General features: G+C 47.7%; 1 pseudogene; it reads right to left on the bottom strand.

Moving 5' to 3' along the window:
* The window catches only part of LOC134983688 (zinc finger protein 850-like), a 293457-nt pseudogene that overhangs the window by 115830 nt on the left and 150695 nt on the right, over positions 1–26932 (bottom strand).

Raw genomic sequence — 26932 nt, 5'->3', positions numbered from 1 at the left:
AAAATATGATAATTGTGTTGATGTCCCAATATATATGGACCAGACTGTATATTGCATGAAGCATAGGAGATAGGATTGACCCTTGAGGAACATTGCATGACAGTGATAATTATACTCCAGAAGATTTAAATGGTTCCGTGCTTGGGTAATGTCTAATATGTTCAACAAGAGCGGATTTATTTCTCTCACAGCATGAAAACGGCTTCTCACCTGTGAAACCGCTGATGTGTAACAAGACCTGATTTCTGTCTAAAACATTTCACACACTCAGAACATGGAAATGGCTCCTCACCAGTGTGACTTCTCTGATGTGTAACAAGATCTGATTTCTGTGGAAAACATTTCATACACTCAGAACAGGAATACGGCTTCTCACCTGTGTGACTTCTCTGATGTGTAACAAGATTTGATTTCGATGCAAAACATTTCCCACACTCAGAACATGGAAATGGCTCCTCACCAGTGTGACTTCTCTGATGTGTAACAAGATCTGATTTCTGTGGAAAACATTTCATTCACTCAGAACAGGAATACGGCTTCTCACCTGTGTGACTTCTCTGATGTGTAACAAGATATGATTTCGATGCAAAACATTTCCCACACTCAGAACAGGAATACGGCTTCTCACCTGTGTGACTTCTCTGATGTGTAACAAGATTTGATTTATTTGTAAAAAATTTCCCACACTCAGAACATGGAAATGGCTTCTCACCAGTGTGACTTCTCTGATGTCTAACAAGATCTGATTTATATGTAAAACATTTCCCACACTCAGAACAGGAATACGGCTTCTCACCTGTGTGACTTCTCTGATGTTTAACAAGGGCTGATTTCTGTGTGAAACATTTCCCACACTCAGAACAGGAAAATGGCTTCTCACCTGTGTGACTTCTCTGATGTGTAACAAGATCTGATTTCTGTCTAAAACATTTCCAACAGTTAGAACAGGAATACGGCTTCTCACCTGTGTGACTTCTCTGATGTGTAACAAGATTTGATTTCGATGCAAAACATTTCCCACACTCAGAACAGGAATACGGCTTCTCACCTGTGTGACTTCTTTGATGTGTAACAAGATTTGATTTTTTTGTAAAAAATTTCCCACACTCAGAACATGGAAATGGCTCCTCACCAGTGTGACTTCTCTGATGTGTAACAAGATCTGATTTCTGTGGAAAACATTTCATACACTCAGAACAGGAATACGGCTTCTCACCTGTGTGACTTCTCTGATGTGTAACAAGATATGATTTAGATGCAAAACATTTCCCACACTCAGAACAGGAATACGGCTTCTCACCTGTGTGACTTCTCTGATGTATAAAAAGATCCGATTTCTGTGTAAAACATTTCCCACACTCAGAACAGGAATACGGCTTCTCACCTGTGTGACTTCTCTGATGTGTAACAAGATTTGATTTATTTGTAAAAAATTTCCCACACTCAGAACATGGAAATGGCTTCTCACCAGTGTGACTTCTCTGATGTCTAACAAGATCTGATTTATATGTAAAACATTTCCCACACTCAGAACATGGAAATGGCCTCTCACCTGCCTTAGCTGGCTGATGAGTAATACGGTTTGTGTTCTGTGTAAAACATTTGGCATCTGTAGAACAGGGAAACTCTGTATCTAATCTCAGAGCTGTAATAGAGTGATCAGGAGAACATTTCCCAGGATCAGGGGGATCAGCTGATAGAGCTTGATGTATAATTGGGGTAATGGTATTATCTCCTGGAGAATCCTGTCTACTGTCATTATCTGTTATTTCACAATCCAGGGATAACATTAGATGTACTTCTGAGATATTCCTGCTTGTGGGTCCATCTGCTGGAAATAAAATACATTAATATATAAAATGAGCAGACAAGACCCAGGATGTTACAGGATACAATATATAATTCTATAACTGCCATTTTCTTTTACCTGTAATCATTGCTTTTATGTTTATTAAAAAAACAAAAAAGCTAGGATGCTTAGACTGGATCTTGATCAACATGGAAGGCTCAAGTGGGATTACTAGAGGTGACCTGGACGCTCATATGGGATTACTAGAGGTGACACGGACGCTCATGTGGGATTACTAGAGGTGACGTGGGCGCTCATGTGGGATTACTAGAGGTGACGTGGGCGCTCATGTGGGATAACTAGAGGTGACATGGACGCTCATGTGGGATTATTAGAGGTGACACAGGGACTCATGTGGGATTACTAGAGGTGACATGGATGCTCATGGGGATTATTAGAGGTGACATGGACGCTCATGTGGGATTACTAGGTGGTGACATGGACACTCATGGGGGATTATTAGAGGTGAGATGGACGATCATTTGGGATTACTAGAGGAGACATTGGCGCTCATGTGGGATTATTAGAGGTGACACAGGGACTCATGTGGGATTACTAGAGGTGACATGGATGCTCATGGGGATTATTAGAGGTGACATGGATGCTCATGTGGGATTACTAGGTGACATGGGCACTCATGTGGGATTATTAGAGGTGACATGGACGCTTATGTGGGATTACTAGGAGGTGACATGGACGCTCATGTGGGATTACTAGGTGACATGGGCGCTCATGTGGGATTACTAGAGGTGACACAGGCACTCATGTGGGATTACTAGAGGTGACACGGACGCTCATGTGGGATTACTAGAGGTGACATGGACGCTCATAGGGTATTATTAGAAGTGACATGGACGCTCATGTGAGATTACTAGAGGTGACATGGACGCTCATGTGGGATTACTAGGAGGTGACATGGATGCTCATGTGGGATTACTAGAGGTGACATGGACATTGCTATAAAAAAACACCAAAGAAGAGAAAGTGCTGTCCTGTTTGCGCACTAATAAATAATATATAACCTTTATTAAGTACAGTAAAGTATGTAAGATAAATCGTTGAAATATTAAACACAAAGTTAAGTGTATAAAGAGCTGAATAAAGTAATAAATATAAGATTTTACTCACCGATAAATCTATTTCTCGTAGTCCGTAGTGGATGCTGGGACTCCGTAAGGACCATGGGGTATAGCGGCTCCGCAGGAGACTGGGCACATCTAAAGAAAGCTTTAGGACTACCTGGTGTGCACTGGCTCCTTCCACTATGACCCTCCTCCAGACCTCAGTTAGGATACTGTGCCCTGAAGAGCTGACACAATAAGGAAGGATTTTGAATCCCGGGTAAGACTCATACCAGCCACACCAATCACACCGTATAATTCGTTATATTATACCCAGTTAACAGTATGAAATATTAACGGAGCCTCGTAACAGATGGCTCAACAATAACCCTTTAGTTAACAATAACTATATACAAGTATTGCAGACAATCCGCACTTGGGATGGGCGCCCAGCATCCACTACGGACTACGAGAAATAGATCTACCGGTGAGTAAAATCTTATTTTCTCTGACGTCCTAAGTGGATGCTGGGACTTCATAAGGACCATGATTATACCAAAGCTCCCAAACGGGCGGGAGAGTGCGGATGACACTACAGCACCGAATGAGAGAACTCAAGGTCCTCCTTAGCCAGGGTATCAAATTTGTAGAATTTTGCAAAAGTGTTAGACCCTGACCAAGTAGCAGCTCGGCAAAGTTGTAAAGCCGAGACCCCTCGGGCAGCCGCCCAAGAAGAGCCCACCTTCCTCGTGGAATGGGCTTTTACAGATTTAGGATGCGGCGGTCCAGCCGCAGAATGCGCAAGCTGAATTGTGCTACAGATCCAGCGAGCAATAGTCTGTTTTGAAGCAGGAGTACCCAGCTTGTTGGGTGCATACAGAATAAACAGCGAGTCAGTTTTCCTGACTCCAGCCGTCCTGGAAACATAGATTTTCAAGGCCCTGACTACGTCCAGTAACTTGGAATACTCCAAGTCCCTAGTAGCCGCAGGCACCACATTAGGTTGGTTCAAATGAAAAGCAGATATCACCTTAGGGAGAAACTGAGGACGAGTCCTCAATTCTGCCCTATCCATATGGAAAATCAGATAAGGGCTTCTACATGACAAAGCCGCCAATTCTGACACACGCCTGGCCGAAGCCAAGGCCAACAGCATGACCACTTTCCACGTGAGATATTTCAAATCCACGGTTTTTAGTGGCTCAAACCAATGTGACTTTAGGAAACCCAACACCACGTTGAGATCCCAAGGTGCCACTGGAGGCACAAAAGGGGGCTGAATACGCAGCACTCCTTTAACAAATGACTGAACTTCAGGCAGTGAAGCCAGTTCTTTCTGAAAGAAAATCGACAGAGCCGAGATCTGGACCTTAATGAAACCCATTTTAGGCCCATAGTCACTCCTGACTGTAGAAAGTGCAGAAATCGACCCAGCTGAAATTCCTCTGTTGGGGCCTTCCTGGCCTCACACCAAGCAACATATTTCCACCATATGCGGTGATAATGTTTTGCAGTGACATCTTTCCTGGCTTTAATCAGCGTAGGAATGACTTCCTCCGTAATGCCCTTTTCTTTTAGGATCCGGTGTTCAACCGCCATGCCGTCAAACGCAGACGCGGTAAGTCTTGGAACAGACAGGGCCCCTGCTGCAGCAGGTCCTGTCTGAGCGGCAGAGGCCATGGGTCCTCTGAGATCATTTCTTGAAGTTTCGGATACCAAGCTCTTCTTGGCCAATCCGGAACCACAAGTATAGTCCTTACTCCTCGTCTTCTTATTATTCTCAGTACCCTGGGTATGAGAGGTAGAGGAGGGAACACATAAACCGACTGGTACACTCACGGTGTCACTAGAGCGTCCACAGCTATCGCCTGAGGGTCCCTTGACCTGGCGCAATATCTTTTTAGCTTTTTGTTTAGGCGGGACGCCATCATGTCTACCTGTGGCCTTTCCCAATGGTTTACAATCATTTGGAAAACTTCTGGATGAAGTCCCCACTCTCCCGGGTGGAGGTCGTGCCTGCTGAGGAAGTCTGCTTCCCAGTTGTCCACTCCCGGAATGAACACTGCTGACAGTGCTAACACGTGATTTTCCGCTCATCTGAGAATCTTTGTGGCTTCTGCCATCGCCATCCTGCTTCGTGTGCCGCCCTGTCGGTTTACATGGGTGACCGCCGTGATGTTGTCTGACTGAATCAGTACCGGCTGGTTTTGAAGCAGTGGTCTTGCTTGACTTAGGGCATTGCAAATGGCCCTCAGCTCCAGAACATTTATGTGTAGGGAGATCTCCTGGTTTGACCATAGTCCCTGGAAGTTTCTTCCCTGTGTGACTGCCCCCCAGCCTCGAAGGCTGGCATCCGTGGTCACCAGGACCCAGTCCTGTATGCCGAATCTGCGGCCCTCTTGAAGATGAGCACTCTGCAGCCAACATAATAGAGACACCCTGGTCCTCGGAGACAGGGTTATCAGCCGATGCATCTGAAGATGCGATCCGGACCACTTGTCCAACAGGTCCCACTGAAACGTTCTTGCATGGAACCTGCCGAATGGAATTGCTTCGTATGAAGCTACCATTTTTCCCAGGACTCGCGTGCAGTGATGCACCGACACCTGTTTTGGTTTTAGGAGGCCTCTGACTAGAGATGACAGCTCCTTGGCTTTCTCCTCCGGGAGAAACACTTTTTTCTGGTCTGTGTCCAGAACTATCCCCAAAAACAGTAGGCGTGTGGTAGGAACCAGCTGTGACTTTGGAATGTTTAGAATCCAACCGTGCTGTTGTAGCACTTCCCGAGGTAGTGCTACCCCGACCAACAACTGCACCTTGGACCTCGATTTATCAGGAGATCGTCCAAGTACGGGATAATTAAAACTCCCTTTTTTCGAAGGAGTATCATAATTTCGGCCATTACCTTGGTAAATACCCTCGGTGCTGTGGAGAGACCGAACGGCAGCGTCTGGAATTGGTAATGACAGTCCTGTACCACAAATCTGAGGTACTCCTGGTGAGGATGGTAAATGGGGACATGCAGGTAAGCATCCTTGATGTCCAGAGATACCATGTAATCCCCCACATCCAGGCTTGCAATAACCGCCCTGAGCGATTCCATCTTGAACTTGAATTTTTTTATATATGTGCCCAAGGATTTTAAATTTAAAATGGGTCTCACCGAACCGTCCGGTTTCGGTACCACAAACAGTGTGGAATAGTAACCCCATCCTTGTTGAAGTAGGGGTACCTTGATTATCACCTGCTGAGAATACAGCTTGTGAATTGCCTCTAGCACAGCCTCCCTGCCTGAGGGAGTTGTCGGCAAGACAGATTTGAGGAAACGGCGGGGGGGATCCACCTGTGAGCGAGCCCGCAGATCGCTGAAATTTTTGAGTCGGCCCCCCACCGTACCTGGCTCCGCCTGTGGAGCCCCACCATCATGCGGTGGACTTGGAGGAAGCGGGGGAGGACTTTTGCTCCTGGGAACTGGCTGTATGCTGCAGCTTTTTTCCCCTACCTCTGCCTCTGGGCAGAAAGGACGCACCTTTTCTGTACCTGATAATACGGTGCTTTCTTTGGCTGTGAGGGAACATGGAGCAAAAACGTTGACTTCCCAGCTGTTGCTGTGGAAACGAGGTCTGAGAGACCATCCCCGAACAACTCCTCACCCTTATAAGGCAAAACTTCCATGTGCCTTTTAGAATCTGCATCCCCTGTCCACTGCCGAGTCCATAACCCTCTCCTGGCAGAAATGGACATTGCACTTATTTTAGATGCCAGCCGGCAAATATCCCTCTGTGCATCTCTCATGTATAAGACTGCGTCTTTAATATGCTCTATGGTTAGCAATATAGTGTCCCTGTCTAGGGTATCAATATTTCCCGACAGGGAATCTGACCATGCAGCTGCAGCACTGCACATCCATGCTGAAGCAATAGCTGGTCTCAGTATAATGCCTGAGTGTGTATACACAAACTTCAGGATAGCCTCCTGCTTTCTATCAGCAGGTTCCTTTAGGGCGGCCGTATCCGGAGACGGTAATACCACCTTTTTTGACAAGCGTGTGAGCGCTTTATCCACCCTAGGGGGTGTTTCCCAACGTGACCTATCCTCTGGCGGGAAAGGGTACGTCATTAGTAACCTTTTAGAAATTACCAGTTTCTTATCGGGGGAAGCCCATGCTTCTTCACACACTTCATTTAATTACTCAGCTGGGGGAAAAACTACTGGTAGTTTTTTCTCCCCAAACATAATACCCCTTTTTGTGGTACCCGGGGTAAGATCAGAAATGTGCAACACATTTTTCATTGCCTCAATCATGTAACGAGTGGCCCTATTGGACATTACATTTGTCTCCTCATCGTCGACACTGGTATCAGTATCCGTGTCGACATCTGTGTCTGCCATCTGAGGTAGCGGGCGTTTCAGAGCCCCTGATGGCCTTTGAGACGGCTGGGCAGGCACGAGCTGAGAAGCCGGCTGTCCCATATTTGGTATGTCGTCAAACCTTTTATGTAAGGAGTTAACACTTTCACGTAATTCCTTCCACAAGTCCATCCACTCAGGTGTCGGCCCCGCAGGGGGTGACATCACATTTATCGGCATCTGCTCCGCCTCCACATAAGCCTCCTCATCAAACATGTCGACACAGCCGTATCGACACACCGCACACACACAGGGAATGCTCTGACTGAGGACAGGACCCCACAAAGCCCTTTGGGGAGACAGAGAGAGAGTATGCCAGCACACACCAGAGTGCTATATAACATAGGGATCCCACTATAACTGAGTGTTTTTTCCCTTATAGCTGCTTACATTATGTATACTGCGCCTAAATTTAGTGCCCCCCCTCTCTTTTTTTTTTTTACGTAAACTGTTTTTTATTGCGACAATGGTTATACAGGTTAAACAACAAAAGAATGACCTTAGAAGACAAAATCCTTGCCAATCAAACAGCAATCAATCACAATTAAGTCCTCTAACATACATGAAAACATTGTCTATTTTTAGTCTCAAACAAACATAGAAATAACCATATGGTAAAACAGCGTAGCATAAGAGGTTAATGTAAGAAAAAAAAAGGGGGGGAAAAGAAGGAAGAGGTGGAGAGAGAGGGGGGGAGGGGGAAGGAAGGTAGCAAGTCGTATGTTTAGAATAGAGGTAATTGTTTAAAAACGTAAAAAACATAAATGAGTCCTAGAATAAGAAAGGCAAGGAGCGTAATCGTCTAGGGGCCTGAGATGAGAGATGAGACGGGAGGATTTCGGGATCACTCCTTTAAGTATATAGTTTAGGTTGATATGTATGTCCTATATACGGATGATTCCTTAAACTCATACCATGGGAACCAAGTGGCTGTGAAGTCTACTGATCTTCCCAATGAGAAGGAAACTAGATCCTCCATGTCTAGAAAATAATCAATCTTATTGAACCATTGTTTAATTGAAGAAGATGAGGATGATCTCCATAGGATTGGTATGACGGCTTTGGCTGCATTATTAAGATGGCGTAATAGTGAACCCTTATAGGAATATGAACCTCTGGGAGTGAGGTTGAGGAGCCAAAACTCCGGGTCTCTGGGGACGGTACCTCCTAGTATCAATTCTGAGCATTTAAAAACCTCCCTCCAAAAGTGCATTATGAGAGGACATTCCCACCATATATGCAGAAAGCTTCCTGGGGCTCCTCTACATCGCCAGCAAAGGCCTGAAAGGGTCGGAAACATCTTATTAAGCGCCAAAGGAGTCCTGTACCACCTATAAATCAGTTTATAAAGAGTTTCCATTGTCGACAAACATAGCGCACTTGCCTGGGTGTTGCGAAATATCAATTCCCAATTAGATTGTGAAGCCAGCATCGGCATTACTTTCTCCCAGGCACTCATGAAAGTAGGGGGTTGAGGAAAGAGGTCCTCTATAATGATCACATAAATCTGGGAAATGGTGTGTGTGGGAGCTTGAGGGGAAACGCACATCTTTTCAAAAGCGGTGAGTTCTCTGGTCATATCAGAGAGATGTTTGGAGGATGTTACAAAGTGATGAACCTGGAGAATTTCCAAAAATCAGATTTCGTTATTGTCCAGAGGGATTGAATATCTGAAAACGAACGTACCCTACTCGAACTCACCAGCTGACCGACCCTGAAAAGCCCCTTCTCTGCCCATGAGGCGAAGGCCGTTCCTTGGAGACCCGGAGTAAACTCAGAATTAGAGATGAAAGAAGTCAATGGTGACCATTTGGAAGATATGTGACCTCTCAACCTAAGTGAGCTCCACACTTTAAGTGTGGGGGATACTGTGGGATGGGACACCTTTGGGAGGACTGGTAGCCATGGCGTGATTTCTATATAGTGTGGGAGGCAGCCTTCCTCTAGGAGCACCCATTGTCTACAGTCTTTTGCCCGTGTCCATTCCAGGACTCTATTCAGGTGTATTGCATGATAATAACTGGGGATGTGTGGAAGTTGTTGTCCTCCCTGATGTTTTCTCCGAAATAATATATCGTGCTTAAATCTAGGTGTATTGCTACCCCAGACAAAAGCTCGAATAAGACCTTGGATGTCCCTAAACCATTGGGGGGGAATGTATATGGGGAGGGTTTGGAGAAAAAACAATATCCTAGGTAAGGCATTCATTTTAACTACGTTAAATTCTACCAAACCAGGATAGTCGCAATTTCCTCCATTTTTGAAAATCTATGCAGAGTTTTTTCAACAAGGGGTCAAAATTTAGGGAAAAACATTTGGACATGTCATTAGATAATATAACCCCTAAGTATTTCAACTTATGGTCATGCCAAGTGAAGGGGAACGAGCACTTCAAGCCCGTTACCACAGTAGGGGAGGTAGTCAAATGTAGTGCTATAGATTTGGAGTAATTAATCTTGAAATTAGAAAGGGCTCCGAACCTATCAAATTCCATCATCAGGTTAGGGAGCGAGGTAACCGGGTTCGAAATCAAAGCTAATAAATCATCTGCATAGAGGGCCAATTTATATTCCCTCCCTCTCACCAGCAGACCAGAAATATTTTGGTTTGCCCGTATACTTCTAGCTAAAGCTTCCATGCACAAAACAAAAAGTAATGGGGATAGTGGACAGCCCTGTCTTGTGCCATTCGAGATAGTGAAGGAATCTGATAAGGAGCCATTGATCTTTATTCTAGCAGACGGGGTAGTGTATAGTGATAGGATCCTATGAAGACATGCGTTGCCCAGCCCCAGGTGTTTCAAAATACCAAACAAAAAATCCCAGCCCACCCTATCAAATGCCTTTTCTGCATCAGTGGATAACAGGATCGAGGGGGACGCGGACTGGTTAGCGTAGTGTATCATATTTAGTACTTTGGATGTGTTATCCCTGGCTTCACGGCCCAAAACAAAACCCGTCTGGTCTCCATGAATCAACGCCGGCAACAGATGCTTAAGACGGTTAGCTACTAATTTAGCAAAAAGTTTTATATCAATATTCAGCAGCGAAATCGGTCGGTAACTAGCACAAAGACTGGGATCTTTGCCCTCTTTGGGTAGCACTGTAATGTGTGCTTCGAGGGACTGAGAGGAGAAATGGGACGTATCAGAGATAGTGTTGAAGGCTCTCACAAGGAGAGGCACTAGCCTCTCCCTGAAAGCCTTGTAATAGGCAATAGTAAATCCATCTGGGCCTGGGCTTTTACCATTGGGCGAGGAATCAATAGCTTTCATGACCTCCTCTGCCGAAAAGGGCACGTCCAGGTCATCGGCATCTGCCTTGGACAATGTCGGGAAGTCTAGGGATCTCAAATAAGAAGATATGGCTGCCTGATGGGATATCTTATCTGCCCGCCCAGATGGCCCCGAAAGGTTATATAATGTGGAATAGTATTCCTGAAAGGCTTTAGCAATTTTAATAGTCTCATGTTGGGGGCGACCCTTGTTATCCTTAATTAGGTGAATAAAGGTGAGTGCACGTTGCTCGCGAAGGGCCTTAGCTAACAATTTCCCCGGTTTATTGCCCCATTGGTAATATCTGCTGCGGCACTTCCTATAGGAAAATTTAACCCTGTCAGAGAGCAATTTATTCAAGTCGGCTCGGGCGACCTCAAGGTCATAGTAGTGTTGGGGAGTTTGAGATTTTTTATGAAGGAGTTCTAGAGATTTTATCTTGGATAGCAAGTCTTCTCGAAGTTTTTCCCTCTGTTTTTTACGTACTGAGCCTAGTTGGATACACCCCCCCCGCAGGACACATTTGTGTGCCTCCCATACTGAGATTTTAGAGATATCCTCCATGTCGTTAGTGTCAATATAGGAGTCTAGGGCCAATTCCAGTTGCGAACGACATACTACGTCTTGCAACAGAGTATCATTAAAACGCCATAACCATTGACGTCTCGTATATGATGGGAGACGAATAGTAAGATTAACCGGGGCATGGTCTGACCAGACAATTTGTCCTATCGAGGATTCTGAAATCAAATGTAGGTGGCGATGACTTAGAAATAGATTCTGGAATGTTTGATGGGGATGTGAATAAAAAGAAAAATCTACCTCAGAGGGATGTGTCAGTCTCCATGAGTCAATCAGTTGGTGGTCGAGCAGGGCACGTCGCACTCTCCTATACTCCTTCTCTGGTCGGAGGGCAATCTTCCTAGAGGTGTCATAAAGGGGATCAAGCGTCCAATTTAAATCTCCTCCCATCACCACCACTCCCTCAAGAAGAGGCTCAGCAGTTTCCAACACCGAAGTCAAGAAAGAGGGTTGTTTAGAGTTGGGAGCGTAAACATTTAAAAAGGAAAAGCGTTGGCCATGAATTTCACACTTAACCAACAAACCCCTACCCTCTACCAGTCTATGGGAGGAAACATTTAGGACAGGTAAGTGACGGGCCAAGAGAATAGCTACACCCAACGTCTTCCCATTGGGATTGTTAGCCATGAAAACATGGGGGTAATAGTGACTTTTAAGTGATGGGACGCAACCAATCCTAAAGTGTGTTTCTTGCAGCAGGGCAACATCCAATCTCTCGTCTCTGAGCCACTTAAGGAGTTTAGATCTTTTTTCAGGAATATTCAGGCCCTTTACATTAAGGGTAGTTACCCGTATTGTGTCTGGACCCATTGTGATTGAAGTTGTATCACATTGACAATAAACCTTCCTACCACAGGGATACAGAGGGAATAGGTAAGGGTATTAAGAACCTTTGTTAGTTTGGAAAGGAAACCGTGAAAAGTGGAGAAAAGAGAAGCAATGTGGAAAGATACATTGCGAGATGCATTAGTATTAAACTTTGTGAGTAACATCATGAAAATGAAAAATGCTGCAAATGGGGTGGAAGCGGTAGACCGCCGACTCCCAACCCTGGAGAAAAGGGGATGCAGCATGGTGGGGGTCTTACGGGGGGGCCAAGGGCAGCGACCGCCCTTGAATCACAAATGTATTTTTTAAGGAAGAAAAAAAGAGAAACACAAATACGAATAGACAATAATAATAATCACCTAGGGAAAATTACAAGCATCATTCAAAACACTAAACCGTGAGAGCTAAATGTTGCGAGAAAACGTGACAAAGAACCTATAAGAAGTAATCTGAACACGTTTCCATTGCAGTAGCAATGGTGAAAAGAAAGAAACCACCTAACTGAAGGAACTTTAAACATTAAACATTTCAGGCCGCGCATTTTAGAAACATGGTATATCACGTATTTAAAGAACGACAGATGTGTCAGTAGATATAGGAACTATCATCTCAATGCAGGTAAGGTGTCCTACTCATGGAGGCTTTGAAGAACGTGAACTTGTAGGCGGAGTCTCCCGTCCACGCTGGGATCGTACTTGTTGCCACGCGTCATCTGGAGGAGTCATGATTGGTATAGTGGGCTGGTGATGGTAAGAGTCCCACTCAGGTAATTGGATTGGTGGGACGCCCAGAGTTGCGAAAAAGGCCGGTAGATCAGGTGGTTTGGAGAGCATTGCTATCTTGCCATTGTGGGAGACCTGAAGAGAAAAAGGGAAAACCCATCTGTACTTTAGCTGAAGTTTCCAAAGGGAATCTGTAAGGGGTTTCAGGGTTCTGCGTTGTTGTAGTGTTGACCACGCCAGGTCTGGGAACAACTGAACCTTATCGCCTTGGAAATCTATGTTATCCAGTTGACGGGCCTTTCTCATTATCTCTTCCTTTTGCGCATAGTAATGGAGCCTACAAATCACATCTCTGGGCCTGTCCGATGGTATACTCCGAGGTCGGAGAGCCCGGTGCGCTCTGTCAATCATAATGTCCTCACTCAAATCCAAGTCGATAAGCTCTCCAAATATCTTTGTCAGCGCATTCGCCAGATCAGCCTGTTGGATACTTTCCGAGAGCCCCCTAACCCTGATATTTTTCCGCCTCCCACGATTATCCATATCTTCGACTCTTGACTTAAGGAAGGCTATATCTCTCCTCTGTTGGGAAATCACCTCCTGAAAACCCATTAAAGAGGATAAGCTAGCTGTCTCATGGCGTTCCAAGACATCGACACGGGTCGCTATCTGCGACATATCTTGTTGCAGCGCGGTCACTTCCCGTTTGATGGTAGACAGTAAACGGGTCTCTAAAGCTGAGAAATCCTGTTTCGTAGGAAGTGACTTAACATGTGAAAGTATCTCACCAATATCAGTTGTCAAGGATGCGGACAGTGGCGGTTGTGGGGTCGAAGGAGTCGACATGACTTCCGTTTGCGTATTAATGATTGGAGAGTCCGGGAGGGCGTGGGTAGAGGTCGGGCTTGTTATGGGTGTAGTCAAGAATTGACGTAGATCTGAGGAACGGCGGGCCGTCGAGTTTGGAGTCTCATCTGGCCTGGTCTTCGCCTTATTTTTCTTCTTGCCTCTCACCATGACATCGGATTAGAAAGAAAGGTGGTATGATGTGTCACATTTACTTATCCCAGGTGATGTAGAATTATTTGGGCCGTCGCCGTGCAGTAGCCCCCCCACATGGCTCTAAGGAAACATCAGGCCAGCAGTCACATCAGCCGAGCAACTAGCTGAGGTTTCACATATTTATGCGTGGAGTTGCGACTTATGAGTGCAGCGGCCTCTCGAGGGGAGGTATAGGTTATGTCAACAAGATGGCCGGCTCTAGTCGGAAGCAGCTGGGGGGTTGATTAACAGCACCCGGAGCTGGGTGAAGTATTGCAGTCCCGTAAATACGTTTTATATTTAGGAGCCCGTGAGTCACCAGGGTCCGCTGGGGCCAGTAGCTATGTGTGGGTAGGTATCCGGACTCCAGGTCGACAGCACAAAGGTCGACACACTTTAGGTCGACGCCAATTGGTCGACACACATTAGGTCGACAGGGTCAAAGGGTCGACAGGGTCAAAAGGTCGACAGGAACAAGGTCGACATGGAAAAAGGTCGACATGAGTTTTTTCACAATTTTTTTCTTTTTTTGAACCTTTTCATACTTAACGATCCACGTGGACTACGATTGGAACGGTAAAGTGTGCCGAGCGAAGGCACCATGCCCGAAGCATGGCGAGCGAAGCGAGCCATGCGAGGGGACGCGGTGCACTAATTCGGGTTCCCGGTCACTCTACGAAGAAAACGACACCAAAAAAACATAAAAAACTCATGTCGACCTTTTTCCATGTCGACCTTGTTCTTGTCGACCTTTTGACCCTATCGACCTTTTGACCCTGTCGACCTAATGTGTGTCGACCAATTGGTGTCGACCTAAAGTGTGTCGACCCTGAGTCCCAGACCCGTGTGGGTACTAGGGTGCTGAAGCAACGCTCTTGCACAATCTTACCGGGGTGAGCTTCCCAGAGAAGCAGCTCCGACACGCTGACCCCCTGCCCGGTGGTGTAATTCTGCACGATGTGTGCGATCCGCCTCCGGAGGTCCGCGGGCAGCGTGCGTCGTCAAGGTGAGTGCGGGTCTAAGCTCCAAGCCTGGAGCGAGGCTCTCCTCCCGTATGTCTGCCGGGCGCCGCACAGTTCCGGTCCACCGCCGACGGCCCTGGCCGGCCGGATCGCGAGCACAGCCGCCGCTCTTCAGTGTCCACCTCAGGTCAGTTCCAGCGTCTGTTCCGTCTCTCAGAGACAGTGGGGCGATCCGCGGCACAGCCACTCCGGTCCCGGAAGGCCTGAGGTGTAAATTGAGGCCCGGTCTAATGGGTGCCTGCAGGCCGCAATCCGCGGGAGCTCCGGGAGGTGCTCCCCGATTCCGCGGTTCTGGCAGGGATGTTCCCAGTAGGTATAGAAGGGGCTTTGGATCTGCTTAGCTTACTTAGGAAGTGCAGAAATCGACCCAGGTGAAATTCCTCTGTTGGGGCCTTCCTGGCCTTACACCACGCAACATATTTTCGCCAAATACGGTGATAATTGTTTGCAGTTACTTCTTTCCTGGCTTTTATCAGCGTAGGAATGACTTCATCCGGAATGCCCTTTTCCTTTAGGATCCGGTATTCAACCGCCATGCCGTCAAACGCAGCCGCGGTAAGTCTTGGAACAGACAGGGCCCCTGCTGTAGCAGATCCTGTCTGAGCGGTAGAGGCCATGGGTCCTCTGATATCATTTCTTGAAGTTCTGGGTACCAAGCTCTTCTTGGCCAATCCGGAACCACGAGCATCGTTCTTACTCCTCGTCTTCTTATTATTCTCAGTACCTTTGGTATGAGAGGCAGAGGAGGGAACACATAAACCGACTGGTACACCCACGGTGTCACTAGGGCGTCCACAGCTATCGCCTGAGGGTTCCTTGACCTTGCGCAATATCTCTCTAGTTTTTTGTTTAGGCGAGACGTCATCATGTCCACCTGTGGCCTTTCCCAACGGTTTACCATCAGTTGGAAGACTTCTGGATGAAGTCCCCACTCTCCCGGGTGTAGGTCGTGTCTGCTGAGAAAGTCTGCTTCCCATTTGTCCACTCCCAGAATGAACACTGCTGACAGTGCTAAGACGTGATTTTCCGCCCATCTGAGAATCTTTGTGGCTTCTGCCATCGCCATCCTGCTTCTTGTGCCGCCCTGTCGGTTTACATGGGCGACTGCCGTGATATTGTCTGATTGGAACAGAACCGGCTGGTTTTGAAGCAGGGGCCTTGCCTGACTTAGGGCATTATAAATGGCCCTCAGTTCCAGAATATTTATGTGTAGGGACGACTCCTGACTTGACCAAAGTCCTTGGAAATTTCTTCCCTGTGTGACTGGCCCCCAGCCTCGTAGGCTGGCATCCGTGGTCACCAGGACCCAGTCCTGTATGCCGAATCTGCGGCCCTCTATAAGATGAGCCGTCTGCAGCCACCACAGCAGAGATACCCTAGTCCTTGGAGACAGGGTTATCAGCCGATGCATCTGAAGATGCGATCCTGATCACTGGTCCAAGAGGTCCCACTGAAAGGTTCTTGCATGGAACCTGCCGAATGGAATTGCTTCGTAGGAAGCTACCATTTTTCCCAGGACTCGTGTGCAGTGATGCACCGATACCTGTTTTGGTTTCAGGAGGACTTTGACTAGAGATGACAGCTCCTTGTCCTTCTCCATCGGGAGAAACACTTTTTTCTGTTCTGTGTCCAGAACCATCCCCAAGAACAGTAGGCGTGTGATAGGAACCAGCTGTGACTTTGGAATGTTTAGAATCCATCCGTGCTGTTATAGCACTTCCCGAGGTAGTGCTACCCTGACCAACAACTGCTCCTTGGACCTCGCCTTTATAAGGAGATCGTCCAAGTACGGGATAATTAAAACTCCCTTTTTTCGAAGGAGTATCATCATTTCTGCCATTACCTTGGTAAACACCCTCGGTGCCATGGACAGTCCAAACAGCAGCGTCTGGAATTGGTAATGGCAATCCTGTACCACAAATCTGAGGTACTCCTGGTGGAGGATGGTAAATGGGGACATGCAGGTAAGCATCCTTGATGTCCAGAGATACCATGTAATCCCCCACGTCCAGGCTTGCAATAACCGCCCTGAGCGATTCCATCTTGAACTTGAATTTTTTTTATGTATGTGTTCAAGGATTTCAAATTTAAAATGGGTCTCACCGAACCGTCCGGTTTCGGCACCACAAACAGTGTGGAATAGTAACCCCGTCCTTGTTGAAGTAGGGGCACCTTGACTATCACCTGCTGGGAATACAGCTTGTGAATTGCCGCTAGCACAGCCTCCCTGCCTGAGGGAGTAATCGGCAAGGCAGATTTGTGGAAACGGCAGGGGGGAGGCGCCTCGAATTCCAGCTTGTACCCCTGAGATACTATTTGGAGGATCCAGGGATCCACCTGTGAGCGAGCCCACTGATCGCTGAAATTTTTGAGGCGGCCCCCCACCGTACCTGGCTCCGCCTGTGAAGCCCCACCGTCATGCGGCGGACTTGGTAGAAGCGGGGGAGGACTTTTGTTCCAGGGAACCTGCTGTTTGTTGCAGCCTTTTTCCCCTACCCGCCTTTTCCCCGCCAGTTTTTCTGGGGTCGAAAGGACTGTACCTGATAAAACGGCGCTTTCTTAGGCTGTGAGGGAACATGGGGCAAAAAAGCTGACTTCCCAGCTGTTGCTGTGGAAACTAGGTCTGAGAGACCATCCCCGAATAACTCCTCACCCTTATAAGGAAAAACTTCTATGTGCCTTTTCGAATCTGCATCCCCTGTCCACTGCCGAGTCCATAAGCCTCTCCTAGCAGAAATGGACAATGCACTTATCTTAGATGCCAGCCGGCAGATCTCCCTCTGTGCATCTCTCATGTATAAGACTATATGCTCTATGGTTAGCAGAATAGTGTCCCTGTCTAGGGTGTCAATATTTTCCGACAGGGAATCTGACCACGCAGCTGCAGCGCTGCACATCCATGCCGAAGCAATAGCTGGTCTAAGTATAATGCCTGAGTGTGTATATACAGACTTCAGGATCGTCTCCTGCTTTCTATCAGCAGGCTCCTTCAGGGTGGCCGTATCCGGAGATGGTAGTGCCACCTTTTTTGACAAACGTGTGAGCGCTTTATCCACCCTAGGGGGTGTTTCCCAATGTGACCTATCCTCTGGCGGGAAAGGGTACGCCATTAGTAACTTTTTAGAAATTACCAATTTTTTATCGGGGGAAGCCCACGCTTCTTTACACTTCATTTAATTCTTCAGATGGGGGAAAAACTATTGGTAGTTTTTTCTCCCGAAACATAATACCCTTTTTTGTGGTACCTGGGTTTATATCAGAAATGTGTAATACCTCTTTCATTGCCTCAATCATGCAATGAATGGCCCTAGTGGACATTAAATTTGACTCCTCATCGTCGACACTGGTATCAGTATCCGTGTCGACATCTGTGTCTGCCATCTGAGGTAGCGGGCGCTTTAGAGCCCCTGATGGCCTTTGAGACGCCTGGGCAGGCACGAGCTGAGAAGCCGGCTGTCCCGCATTTGGCATGTCGTCAAATTTTTTATGTAAGGAGTCTACACTTGCACGTAATTCCTTCAATAAGTCCATCCACTCAGGTGTCTGCCCCGCAGGGGGTGACATCACATTTATAGGCAACTGCTCCGCCTCCACATGTTCCTCATCAAACATGTCGACACAGCCGTACCGACACACCGTACACACACAGGGAATGCTCTAACAGAGGACAGGACCTCACAAAGCCCTTTGGGGAGACAGAGAGAGAGTATGCCAGCACACACCAGAGCGCTATATAATACAGGGACTAACTGAATTATATCCCCTATAGCTGCTATAATCTTTATACTGCACCTAAATTTAGTGCCCCCCCTCTCTTTTTTACCCTTCTGTAGTGCAGACTGCAGGGGAGAGCCAGGGAGCTTCCTTCCAGCGGAGCTGTGAGGGAGAAATGGCGCCAGTGTGCTGAGGGAGATAGCTCCGCCCCTTTTTCGGCAGACTTTTCTCCCGCTTTTTTATGGATTCTGGCAGGGGTAATTATCACATATATAGCCTCTGGGGCTATATATTGTGATTATTTAGCCAGCCAAGGTGTTTTTATTGCTGCTCAGGGCGCCCCCCCCCCCCAGCGCCCTGCACCCACCAGTGACCGGAGTGTGAGGTGTGCATGAGGAGCAATGGCTACTTTGGCTACCTAGGTGAAGACTGAAGTCTTCTGCCGCCGATTTTCCGGACCTCTTCTTGCTTCTGGCTCTGTAAGGAGGACGGCGGCGCGGTTCCGGGACCGAACATCAAGGACGGGTCCTGCGGTCGATCCCTCTGGAGCTAATGGTGTCCAGTAGCCTAAGAAGCCCAAGCTAGCTGCAAGCAGGTAGGTTCGCTTCTTCTCCCCTTAGTCCCTCGTTGCAGTGAGCCTGTTGCCAGCAGGTCTCACTGTAAAATAAAAAACCTAAAATATACTTTCTTTCTAGGAGCTCAGGAGAGCCCCTAGTGTGCATCCAGCTCGGCCGGGCACAAAAATCTAACTGAGGCTTGGAGGAGGGTCATAGTGGGAGGAGCCAGTGCACACCAGGTAGTCTAAAAGCTTTCTTTTAGTTGTGCCCAGTCTCCTGCGGAGCCGCTATTCCCCATGGTCCTTTCAAAGTTCCCAGCATCCACTAGGACGTCAGAGAAAAACAGTTACAGCTTATACACTACAGACCTAACATTAATAACTAAACAGAATAACATGAAACAAATATAAACAATAGCGAACGATCGTAAACACAAGTACACAGAGTGAGAATGAATGGCATACACAAAAGGTAACAAAGTGGCTACAGAGAACATACCATACGTGGGAATACTCGCATGCGCAACCCGGACCCAGACCTCCGATATCAAGCAGATGATCGTTGATGAGAGAGAGTACTGGCCGGTCAGGGAACAGTGGCCTTTATATACACACCCTACAGTACAATACAATGGTCCCTACAATCTCATTGTCCATTGGACACAGGAATGTGTCTCTGCATTATAACAAAAGGTCATAGGTGGATTCGAACAGGTGGGCTGTGACTATTACAAACTGCTCAGGTGGGAGGTATCCTCAGGCTTCCCGCCGCATGGATAATGAACTGCAAATACAGTAAATGTCTGTAAACTACTTTTATACATAACTATACGCAGCAGCGAACAATCTCTTCCTAACCAACACCGGAATGTTTCTAATAAAATACTCTGCAGATTGATACTAAACACCATAGTTCAACCTTTGTCTGACCCTTCGTATCATGCAAAGAGGAATCCCCATGTCCACGAACCATTTACACTATACATACTCGCAGACATTATTTAGGGGAATATTATCTACAAAACACACTATATTGGTTAAATATGTAGCGATCGAGTCGCTCGCTAGACGCTCACAAACTCCACCGTAAATACACATCTCAATGTGCAGGAGACGTAGGAGCGTCCCCTACGCAACCTGAGGGGATGCGTACGCACGGGGGAGTGGGTGCACGAGCAGCGGGCATGTGCATTGGGGTTAGTACAAGGCATTGTGAATCACAATATTTTTCGACTTTGACAAGAAATAGATTTACCGGTAGGTTTAAAATCTTATTTTCTCTTACATCCTAGAGGGACTCTGTAAGGACCATGGGGATTATACCAAAGCATCCAATCGGGCGGGAGAGTGCGTATGACTCTGCAGCACCGGCTGAGCAAACGCTAGGTCCTCATCAGCCAGGGTATCAAACTTGTAGAATTTAGCAAAAGTGTTTGACCCCGACCAAGTCGCCGCTCGGCAAAGTTGTAATGCCGAGACGCCTCGGGCAGCCGCCCAAGAAGAGCCCACCTTCCTAGTGGAATGGGCCTTAACCGAATTTGGTACCGGCAATCCAGCCGTAGAGTGAGCCTGCTGAATCGTGTCACAGATCCAGCGAGCAATAGTCTGCTTCGAAGCAGGTGTGCCAATCTTATTGGCCACATACAGGACAAACAGGGCCTCTGTTTTCCTAATACTAACCGCCCTGGCTACATAAATCTTTAAGGCCCTGACTACGTCCAGGGATCTGGAATCCTCCAGGTCACTTGTAGCCACAGGCACCACAATAGGTTGATTCACATGGAATGAAAAAACCACCTTAGGCAAAAATTGCGGTCGTGTCCTCAATTCAGCTCGATCCACATGAAAAATCAAGTAGGGGCTTTTGTGTGACAAAGCCGCCAATTCTGATACTCGCCTTGCTGATGCCAAGGCCAACAACATGACCACCTTCCAAGTAAGAAATTTCAACTCAACCTTGTTTAGCGGTTCAAACCAGTGTGATTTTAGGAACTGCAACACTACGTTGAGGTCCCATGGTGGAGGCACAAAAGGGGGCTGGATGTGCAGCACTCCCTTTACAAACATCTGGAAGAGAAGCCAATTCCTTCTGAAAGAAAATCGAGAGGGCCGAAATCTGAACCTTAACAGAGCCTAATTTCCGGCCCATATCCACTCCTGTTTGTAGAATGTGGAGAAAATGACCCAGATGAAATTCTTCCGTAGGTGCATTCTTGGTCTCACACCAAGACACATACTTTCGCCAGATACGGTGATAATGTTTTACCGTCACCTCCTTCCTAGCCTTTATTAAAGTATGGATGACCTCTTCCGGTATCCCCTTTTTTGCTAGGATTCGGCGTTCAACCGCCATGCCGTCAAACGTAACCGCGGTGAGTCTTGAAATAGACAGGGCCCCTGTTGCAACAGGTCTTCCCTCAGCAGAAGAGGCCAGGGATCTCCTGTGAGCATCTCTTGTAGATCTGAGTACCAGGCCATTCGTGGCCAGTCTGGGACAACGAGTATCGTCTGTACTCTTCTTTGTCTTATGATCCTCAACACTTTTGTGATGAGAGGAAGAGGAGGAAACACGTAGACCAATTTGAACACCCACGGTGTTAACAGAGCGTCTACTGCTACTGCCTGAGGGTCCCGAGACCTGGCACAATACCTCCGAAGTTTTTTGTTGAGGCGTGACGCCATCATGTCTAATTGAGGAGTTCCCCAAAGATGTATTATGTCTGCAAAGACTTCTTGATGAAGTCCCCACTCTCCTGGATGGAGATCGTGTCTGCTGAGGAAATCTGCTTCCCAGTTGTCCACTCCCGGAATGAAGACAGCCGACAGAGCGCTCACGTGATTTTCCGCCCAGCGAAGAATCCTGGTGGCTTCCGCCATCGCGACTCTGCTTCTTGTCGCGCCTTGGCAGTTCACATGAGCCACTGTGGTGGGATTGTCTGACGGAATCATAACCGGTAGGTTTTGAAGAAGACTCTCCGCTTGTCGAAGGCCGTTGTATATGGCCCTGAGTTCCAACACATTGATGTGTAGACATGACTCCTGGTCTGACCAAAGTCCCTGAAAATTTCTTCCTTGTGTGACTGCTCCCCATCCTCGGAGGCTCGCGTCCGTGGTAACCAGGATCCAATCCTGAATTCCGAATCTGCGACCCTCCAGTAGATGAGCACTTTGCAACCACCACAGGAGAGACACCCTGGCCCATGGTGACAGAATAATTTTTCGATGTAAGTGTAGATGAGACCCGGACCACTTGTCCAGAAGGTCCCATTGAAAAGTCCTTGCATGGAACCTTCCGAATGGAATGGCCTCGTTGGCCGCCACCATTTATCCCAGAACTCGAGTGCACTGGTGAACAGATACCCTTTTCGGTTTCAGCAGGTCTCTGACCATGTTCTGGATGTCCTGGGCTTTCTCCATTGGAAGGAAGACCTTCATTTGTTCCGTATCCAGTATCACACCTAGGAACGGTAGTCGAGTTGTCGGAATCAACTGTGACTTCGGTAGATTTAGAATCCAACCGTGTTGCTGGGAGCACTCTCAGAGAGAGCGCCACACTGCTCAGCAATTTGTCTCTTGATCTCGCTTTTATCAGGAGATCGTCCAAGTATGGGATAATTGTGACTCCATGCTTGCGCAGGACCACCATCATTTCCGCCATTATCTTGGTGAAAATCCTCGGGCCATGGAAGTCCAAACGACAACGTCTGAAACTGATAATGACAATCCTGTACAGCAAATCTCAGGAATTCTTGATGGGGGGCATATATGGGGACATGAAGGTACGCATCCTTTATGTCCAGAGACACCATAAACTCCCCCTCCTCCATGTTGGCTATTATCGCACTGAGCGATTCCATTTTGAATTTTAATCTTTTTATGTACAGGTTTAGGGATTTCAGATTCAATATAGGTCTGACCGAACCTTCTGGTTTCGAGACCACAAAGAGGGTTGAGTAGTAACCTCTTCCCTGCTGGTTCATGGGAACCCCGATTATCACTTGCTGTATACACAGCGTTTGAATTGCAGCTAACACTACATCCCGTTCCGACGTGGAAACTGGTAGAACCGACTTGAAAAATCGGCGCGGGGGCACCTCTTTGAATTCCAGTTTGTAACTCTGGGAAACTATTTCTAACACCCAGGGATTCAGGCCTGAGCTGACCCAGACCTGGCTGAAAAGTTGAAGACATGCGCCCACCGGCGCGGACTCCCTCAGGGGAGTCCCGGCGTCATGCTGTGGGTTTTGGAGTAGCCGGGGAGGACTTTTGTTCCTGGGCCCCTGCCGAAGCAGGTGCTCTTTTGCCTCTGCCCTTACCTCTGGCAAGGAAGGAGGATCCCCGACCTCTTCTGGACTTGTGCGACCGAAAGGACTGCATCTGATAGGGTGGCATTTTCTTTTGCTGTTGGGGAATATATGGTAAAAAATTTGATTTACCTGCTGTAGCTGTGGAAACCAGGTCCGTCAGCCCATCCCCAAACAATACATCTCCCTTATAGGGTAGTACTTCCATATGCTTTTTGGAATCCGCATCAACCGTCCATTGGCGAGTCCATAAGGATCGTCTCGCTGAGATCGACATGGCATTGGCCTTAGAAGCCAGCAATCCAATGTCCCTTTGAGCATCCCTCATAAATAAGACTGCATCTTTTATATGGGCTAGAGTTAAGAATATAGTATCCTTATCCATATTTTCAAAATTATCTGTCAGCTCATCTGTCCAGCTGCAATTGCGCTACACACCCATGCCGACGCAATCGTCGGTCGTAGTACAGCACCCATATGAGAATAAATACACTTTAAAGGTAGTTTCTTGCCTGCGATCTGCAGGGTCCTTAAGGGCAGCTGTGTCACGAGACGGTAGCGCCACCTTCTTGGACAAGCACGCCAGGGACTTGTCCACAGTGGGAGGTGATTCCCAAATCTCCCTGTCCTGTTTAGGGAAGGGGTATGCCATATAAATTCTTTTGGGGATCTGCAGCCACTTCTACGGAGTCTCCCAAGCTTTTATAAAGAATTCATGTAATTCATGAGATGTGGGAAAATGAATAATCTGTTTCTTTTCCTTAAACATGTGTACCCTTGTGTCGGGGACCGAGGGTTCATCCTCAATATGCAAGACATCCCTAATAGCCACAATCATACACTGAATGGTTTTAGTCACCCTAGGGTGCAATTTTACTTCGTCATAGTCGACACTGGAATCAGAGCCCGTGTCGGTAGTAGTGTCGTGTTAAGGGACGTTTTTGAGACCCCGACAGGCCCTGTGAATCGGTCCAATCCGAGGATTGACCCCCTGATGTTCCCCTTAATTCAGCCTTATCAAGCCTTTCATGTAAAGATGTCACACTTGCATTTAACCTATGCCACATGCTCATCCAATCCTGAGTCGGCACCAGCGATGGGGACACACCACTCATTTGCTCCACCTCCTCCTTGGAGAAGCCTACCGCTTCAGACATGTCGACACACTTACCGACACCCCACACACACAGGGGGTTACCTATAAGGGGATAAATCCCCAACCAGGCCCTTAGGGGAGACAGAGAGAGAGAATGCCAGCACACACCCAGCGCCCAAACACTGGAATATATGACCAGACAGCGCTTTTATATATTTATAATGTTAATCTCCACTCACTGCGTCGCCAATGTGCCCCCTCCTCTTTTTTCCAGCCTGTGAAGCTCAGCAGGGGAGAGAACAGGGAGCCAGCGTTTTCTCATGCAGCCTCTGCGGAGAAAATGGCGCTGATTAGTGCCGGCGGCGGGCTTTGGTCCCCTCATGATATTGTAAGAAAATGGAAGGGGTCTGTGGATTTACTGTCCCACAGCCTAATCCAACATATTTATGCCCAAATTGAGGTTTATTGCTGCCCAGGGCGCCCCCCCCCCCCCCCCCTGCACCCTACAGTGCCTCTTGTGTGTGTGTGTGTGACTGGGAGCAATGGCGCGCAGCTACTTACCTCATGAAGATCTGATGTCTTCTGTCGCCTAAAGTATTTTCCTCAATACTCACCCGGCTTCTATCTTCGGCATCTGTGAGGAGGACGGCGGGGCGGCTCCGGGACGAACCCCAGGTGAGACCTGTGTTCCGACTCCCTCTGGAGCTAATGGTGTCCAGTAGCCTTAGAAGCAGTGCCCAAATCTTCAAAGCCCTGACCACACCTAGTAACTCGGAATCCTCCAAGTCACGAGTAGCCACAGGCACCACAATAGGTTGGTTTATATGGAAAGATGACACCACTTTTGGCAGAAATTGTGGACGGGTCCGCAATTCTGCCCTGTCCATATGGAAAACCAGATAGGGGCTTTTATGACAAGGCCGCTAATTCTGACACACGCCTAGCTGAAGCTAAGGCTAATAGCATGACCACCTTCCACGTGAGAAATTTTTACTCCACGGTTTTAAGTGGCTCAAACCAGTGTGACTTCAGGAAACTCAACACCACGTTAAGATCCCAAGGTGCCAATGGAGGCACAAAAGGGGGCTGAATATGCAGCACTCCCTTTACAAACGTCTGAACTTCAGGCAGAGAAGCCAGTTCTTTTTGAAAGAAAATAGAGACAGGGCCAAAATCTGGACCTTAATGGAACCCAATTTTAGTCCCTCCTGTAGGAAGTGAAGGAAACGGCCCAGCTGGAATTCCTCCATGGGGGCATTCCTGGCCTCACACCAAGCAACATATTTTCGCCATATACGGTGATAATGTTTAGCCGTCACGTCCTTCCTAGCCTTTATCAGCGTAGGAATGACCTCATCCGGAATGCCTTTTTCTGCTAGGATCCAGCGTTCAACCGCCATGCCGTCAAACGCAGCCGCGGCAAGTATTGGAACAGACAGGGCCCCTGTTGCAACAAGTCCTGTCTTAGAGGCAGAGGCCATGGGTCCTCTGAGAGCATTTCTTGCAGGTCTGGATACCAAGTCCATCTTGGCCAATCCGGAACAATGAGTATTGTTCTCACTCCTCTTTTTCTTATGATTCTCAGCACCTTGGGTATGAGAGGAAGAGGAGGGAATACATAAACCAACTGGAACACCCACGGTGTCACTAGTGCGTCTACAGCTATTGCCTGAGGGTCTCTTGACCTGGTGCAATACCTTTGTAGCTTTTTGTTGAGGCGGAATGCCATCATGTCCACCTGTGGCAGTTCCCACCGACTTGCAATCTGCGTGAAGACTTCTTGATGAAGTCCCCATTCTCCCGGGTGGAGGTCGTGCCTGCTGAGGAAGTCTGCTTCCCAGTTGTCCACCCCCGGAATGAACACTGCTGACAGTGCTCTTACGTGATTCTCTGCCCAGCGAAGAATTCTGGTGGCTTCCGCCATTGCCACCCTGCGCCTTGTGCCACCTTGGCGGTTTACATGAGCCACTGCGGTGATGTTGTCCGACTGAATCAGCACGATTGGTCGCGAAGCAGAGTCTCCGCTTGACGTAGGGCGTTGTATATGGCCCTTAGTTCCAGGATATTGATGTGAAGGCAAGTCTCCTGACTTGACCACAGACCTTGGAAATTTCTTCCCTGTGTGACTGGCCCCCACCCTCGGAGGCTTGCATCGGTGGTCACCAGGACCCAGTCCTGAATGCCGAATCTGCGGCCCTCGAGAAGGTGAGCACTCTGCAGCCACCACAGGAGAGACACCCTGGCCCTGGGGGATAGGGTGATCAGCCGATGCATCTGTAGATGTGATCCGGACCACTTGTCCAACAGATCCCATTGAAAGGTCCTCGCATGGAACCTGCCAAAGGGAATGGCCTCATATGATGCCACCATCTTTCCCAGGACTCGCGTGCAGTGATGCACAGACACCTGTTTTGGTTTTAATAGGTCTCTGACCAGTGTCATGAGCTCCTGAGCCTTCTCCATCGGGAGATAA

The sequence above is a fragment of the Pseudophryne corroboree genome (genome assembly GCF_028390025.1).
Source record: "Pseudophryne corroboree isolate aPseCor3 chromosome 3 unlocalized genomic scaffold, aPseCor3.hap2 SUPER_3_unloc_21, whole genome shotgun sequence".
Lineage (NCBI taxonomy): Eukaryota > Metazoa > Chordata > Amphibia > Anura > Myobatrachidae > Pseudophryne > Pseudophryne corroboree.
The sequence above is the reverse complement of the archived record's forward strand: the minus strand, read 5'-3'. Positions and strand labels throughout refer to the sequence as shown.